Raw genomic sequence first — 6,000 nt, 5'->3', positions numbered from 1 at the left:
TCCTAGTGAGTGTTGCCCTTTCCTATGCCCACTCCGACCACAGTAACTCCAGCTCATCTCTATGTGCTCCCTGGGATAGCCAAATTGCAATGCTCTCTGTTTCCCCACACACCACCCTCATCTCTCCCCACATCCCCAGAGCAGGAGTCGGTCAAGCGGCAGCATTTGCCCTACCCTCACACTACGTCTGTCCTGCCCAAGCTGCCCGGGTTGGCATGTGCTGACGGCCCAGCTGCCACGCTCGCACAGCATCGTTTGCCTTGCAAAGGGCAAATGTTTCAGTCTTTTCTTGCCCCTGTCCACACTAAATGTGTAGTAACTTTATTTTCTTGAAGAGCTCTGCTTTCCCGCAGAGTTTGCTTGAAATGGGCCAAAGGGTTAAACAAATCGTGAAAAGGGGGTCTGAGAGGCGGCCAGACAATGTCATTACAGTAGTCTGAAGAAACCACATAGGCAATGCCACATCATCTCGGTGGGATGCCAAGTCATTCTCTCTTTTCCTTTGGCTTAAGGAATGTTTTATTATTCCATTCATTTTGTAACAACTTCCCCTGAAAGCCACTGCTCTTGCTTCCATTTGTGGAATCGAGGGAGCTTTGCTCCTGAACATACTTCTGAATGTGAGGCATCTTCTGAAATAGGCAATGGTTGCCCGGGAGTTTTGGAGATGTTGGATTTAAACACCAGCGGTGTGAATGGAGACTCTAATATTTTGTGACTTTCCCAATATATTCATGTGCATGTTGGGTGTTTGAAAGAAGCTGGATGCAAAATAAAACCTGGAAAATTCTCACCCGTGCAAACCATTGCTTGGCTCGCAGCACAGCATATGTCAGTGCAACAGGACAGACGCCATGGGCTGGGAAACCTAAGAGCTGCAGCAGACTAGAGAGAATTATTCACAAAAATTCACATATCCTGAAACGAGATGTATGTTTAATTAAACAATGTAGCGTTGCACTTTGCCGTGTGCATCTACTTTCATTCCTACTCAGTATATCCATTTTAAATTTGTCACAGCTGCAATTTCTTTCAAGTCTGTAATCTAAACCAGAAATAAAACATCAGAATTTGTTCATGCAGTTTTGAAAGACTTTTAATTGTAGCTTTAGGACTAAATAAGTGAAATTACTTTGCTTTCTAGTACTCTGATTGTAGGATTGTTTACTATCAAACACTAACCAACTTTGATGTTAAATATTTATTTATTAATACTTAAAATTTCCATTAGTGCTTCATTCTAGTAATTCATTTTTCTCCTTCCTTTGCTAAATAATTGAATTGCTTGCAATGCCTCTATTACAGCTTGACAATCACGCATTTTTCAACTGGTACTTGGAATATAGAGATAAGCTGATGTGAAAACCATCTATTTAAATCCTAGTTCACAATCTTTATTTATACTAGCCATCATAAGGAAATGTGCAGATTTCTTGGCTGATAATCCCCTCTTTTCACCTGCCTTTTCTACTGAGTGCACAGAGTGCTTTTCCAGAGGTGCACCATACTCAGTTCCTCTGATGTGGAAATGGAGATGGATTCTGGTTTACACTAGACTATCGCTGTGCAAATAGACAGATGTACATATGAATTGTGTTTCTATGGAAGGAGAAATATGCCAACATGCAATTTGCTATACTATATTCCCACAGTCTTTTTCTTGGAAACAGGAACAAAACCCCAGCAAACCCATGTACCTAAGCAAGTTCAGCATGGGACACTGTGATTAAACTCGGAAGCTGGACAGTCCCTTTTCAGTGCCAAAGCATGCCACGCAAAAACATAGCATTTTGCAGAGACATCTACCCTTGCCCCAGGGAGCCGGTTCAGGCAGCTCAGCCCCCTGCAAGTATTCTCCAGCAGATCCATTCTGCAAGAGAAAAGAATTTAAACCATCTCCCCAGCTTGTCAGGTGGAGAATAAACAGTCTGCCTTAGTCGTGACTGTTTACTCAGCTGAGGTGAATGAATAGTTTGGAAAAGCACTAGCTCGTGTGGTGTTTGAAACGGTCAAAGCTCCACCAAAGGCAGATAGCTGCTTGCGTGGAGCTACAAGGAGGAAGAGGTGTGCGCACCCAGGAGAGGAAGGCTGAGACAGGTTTGGCAGGCAGGAGGTGTTTTAGGTACCCCTCTGAGGGGTTACATGCCTTTAGAGTGGTGTAGCACAGTGGGGCACATACAGAGGTGAGGTGAGGACCAGCTCTGACAGAAAATGTGCTGTGAAATGGTGGGGTAGTGAGCTGCCGGAGTTCGCATGAAGCCAGTGTAGCAGCTGATCCTGAACTTTCTCCTAAACCCAGCTCGAATACTCTCAGCACTGGGCATCTCTCCCCAGCCTCCTCAGGGTATAGACGTCATTCTTTCCTAATCAATGGCAATTACATTTTACTAAGTGTGGGAATTGTGTTGTGAGAGCTGAATTTTATGATCTGAAGTTTTATTTTATTATTAGCTATTATTTATCCTTTCTTTTTTATTTGAACTGAGAGACGCATAACTTTCAGTCACATTTTACCTCTGTGTTAGAAATGCTGAAAAAGAAGAATTTTATTCCTAGAATGTGTAAGAAAAAAAGTTCTGGAAATATTTCTGGCTTCCTGTAGTAAGTGTCCTTGAGAAATCAGGAAAAAAACAGCAGGGCTATGAACATGGTTTGTTGCAAACGCACATTCATGCCCAGGACAAACATAACACACCCATGGAGAAGACTCTGGGCAGCCAATGCTCTCAAATGCATTTCTGATGTTATCTAGTGCAGGATATCAGTGTAGATTTCTTCTCTTAATCTTTAAGAGAAGAATCTTTCTCTTTGGCTCCTCCACCGTCTCTGTGAGGAGCCACCACCCGAGGCAGGGTGTTTTAGCTGCTGTGTTTAGTTCAGCTTTTCTCAGTCTCATCAACCTGTCCAGATCATGTGCCCGAAGAAAGAAAAAAAGAAGAAAGTCGTGCTTTCCCTTCTCCCCTGTACATGTGCAGGTAAAAGCGAAAAAATAATTATTGGTGGTGAGAACAATACACTGCAAAATGTTTTCGTTTTCAGCATTATGTCTCAAGGGACTGCTCTTTAGTGCTGAAAAGTGAGAATTCCTGGGTAGTGGTGAAAAAGATGGTCCCTTTTTTAAAATACTGCAGTAAAACTTTCAAAGTCTGTTTTAAGCCAACGCGGGCCCTGACGGACACTGCCCGATCCCGTCTGGCTTTGTGTCACCTCACCTCAGAGTAAGAACCTTTATTTGAGCCTTATCAAGGAAGAACAATTTATGTGTTACTAGACGAATGTTTTCGAAGAAAAAAGTGCCTCTGCCGTGCCTGCGGCCACACTGTGGATCCTGAAAACGTCGCTAACTAGGAAAAAAAAGTTGTTTTTTTTTCTGGTCTTTGTACTTTTGCCGTCAGAACCAGCTGTGACCCGCTCGCCATCGTCCCTGGGGGAATCTCTCCCCCCCGCGCCGCCCCGAATCGTCGCCCCCGAGCGCAGCGAGTGGCTGCAGCACCCACCGCCCCCCCCGGCCGCGAGTGGTGCGGCCCAGCCGGGCTGCCCCGTTGCCTGGCAACCGCCGCGGCCCGCCGCCGCGCTGAGGTGAGTGGCGGGCCGCGCCGCGCCGCTGCTCCGCCGGCGTGTCGGGCTGCCGGGCCGCCTGGGCGCCGGGAGCCGCTGCGAGGGAAGGAGCGCGGTTAGCGAGGCTCCCTCCGCGTCTGGAGCACGCGTGGGGCGGAGGGGAGGATTGTCTCAGCCTGCGTCGCGTCGCTCTCGGAGGCCCGAAGGGGTTGGGGCGAGACGGCCGGCTCCTCTCCGACCGGGCTGGAGGTCGAGGAGGATGTGGCAGCGGCAGAGGTATGTGTTGTGGAGCTGTAAGCCCTTCTACTAAACTCTGCTAGCCCAGTTATATAGACCGAACCTTAAAAGCACGTCTTGCTTTGCTCCTAAAGCACGTCGATGCTTTTGCAAGAGGCACGCAGTAGGTAACGGCGTTAAACCGCATCCCTTTCTGGAGGTGAGGTGTTCTGGGAGCTCTGAGACAGCGGGATCAGGAAGCCGAAGTGCTGATAGAAGGGTGATACCGTGGCCTGAGGGGATTTGGGGTGAGTTGTGCCATTGCCCCCGGGGGAGCCAGGATTTCACAGCCCCAGAGTTCTCCTGCTGGTGTCTTCCCACAAAAATAAAATTAAAAAAAATGTTAAGGATAGACACAGGTGTCTTGGAAAACTTCAGAACATCAGTCTGTCAGTCAGAGATTCCAGGACCTTGGCATGTAAGCATTCGTCCTGTATTATTAGCCCTTTGATGAATACTGCAGGGTGTTGTTAAAGTTGGTGAGTGGTGATGGTATCGTCACTTTAAATTACTGGTAAGATTGCACTGAGAACCTTTGCTAGTATAAGTCTGTCTACAACTTTTCAAAACTTGTACTCCTGATGGGCAATGCTGACCAAGAGGAGCAGGATGGCAGTTGTGTAAATTAAAGTTGAATATCACAAGTGGAAAAATGTAAGCCTTGTGTTTAGAATTTTTTTAGCATGTTTTTGTCTGAGTTTGCTTGATCTCACTACCTCAGAAGAAATTTACTGTTGTGCACAGTAATATAGTTCCTCTTATAGATTTTCTGTTGCAAGTGGAAAATTAGTACTTGGAGCCATAGAGTGGAAAATATTATGGAGGCCAGGGTTCTGGTAGCACATTATTTTAAGATTCTTGGTTATTTATTATTTAATACTGCACAAGGCCATAAATCAAAACAGCACTTTAAGAGCTTGAAGCACCTCTCAACTTCTGCCTGAAAGATCTAAAGCAGACCAGATAACCAGACAAATACCAGAGGTGAGGTCATAAAATGTAATGGGGGAGGTGGACCTCTTCAGCCCTCAAGAGTGCTGATCCAGGTATGTCGGGCATCACTTTGACGCTCCTCTCTGCCTTTCTTCCCTCGAACTTTTATTGATCAGTGTTATTTTTAGGTTGGGGCCCTTTAAGGTCATTCAAGCCAGTATGAGAGTTAAAAAGACAAAACAACGACAATACTGCTCCTGGTACTAACTGTTCAATTTTGGAACTGTTGAATCTTAAAGTTCTGCCACAGTGTAGATCACACAACCGAACTCTCTTGTCCAAGCAGCTAATCAGCCTTTGTGCCACTGCTCCAGCAGACGGAAGGTGCCTTGTGGACTGGAGCCTGGAAGGAAAAGTCTATAACATGTAGCATTGAGTGAGTTCAAGTGTGCATTGATAGTAATGCGGCACCATCCTGAGCTGCGCACCCGTCTTCCCGTTCAGGAAGAACAAATACAAAATAAGAGTTCTCAGCCCCCTTCTTGAGGGTTGAAAAGCTCTGCATGGCTTTTGAACTCGGTACTCTTTCTGAAAGTATCTTGTCTTTTTATCTGGTTCGTAGGAGAGCCAGGGCTATGTGCTATATTTACAAAGATAATTTCTTGTGGATGGATCATGTCTGGTGTCCTTATTGTGTAATATTTGCACTTGTCATTAGAAAAGTTTATGTCCTGATAACTGTGCTTACTTAGCACAGGATCTATAATACCCGTGGCCTTCTGTGTTTACAGCTATCTTCTCTAAACAAATAACCCAGATGATGCTATCCAAACAGAAGATTCAAATGCCAATTTTCTTATCCCTTATATTAATATTTAAAAATTAGAAATGAATCTGCAAGTTAACAACCCCAACACTCAGGAGAGATTGGAAGAACATCTCTGCAGAAATCAGTTTGGATAGTGGAATTATCAGAAGAACGTTCTCTCCTTCTCTGTGCAGGGGCATGTGAAGGAAGAGAGAAATGTTTTACACAGTTCTGAAAGCCAAATGTCCCCAGTAAGCCCTAGAGCAGATGAACATGCCCAAAGTGCTCGGGCTTGCGGTGGGAGCAATGTTTCCTGGAATCATTCGGTCCTTGTACTTGGCACACACACAGTAATCTACTTCAGTAGGAAAAAAGTAACTCCCTTTCCTAAATGGTTTTGGGCAGTTTTAGGCAACAGATATTAC

This window comes from Tauraco erythrolophus, chromosome 8, assembly GCF_009769465.1.
Source record: "Tauraco erythrolophus isolate bTauEry1 chromosome 8, bTauEry1.pri, whole genome shotgun sequence".
NCBI classification, from domain to species: Eukaryota; Metazoa; Chordata; class Aves; order Musophagiformes; family Musophagidae; genus Tauraco; species Tauraco erythrolophus.
Note: the sequence above shows the minus strand (reverse complement) of the source record.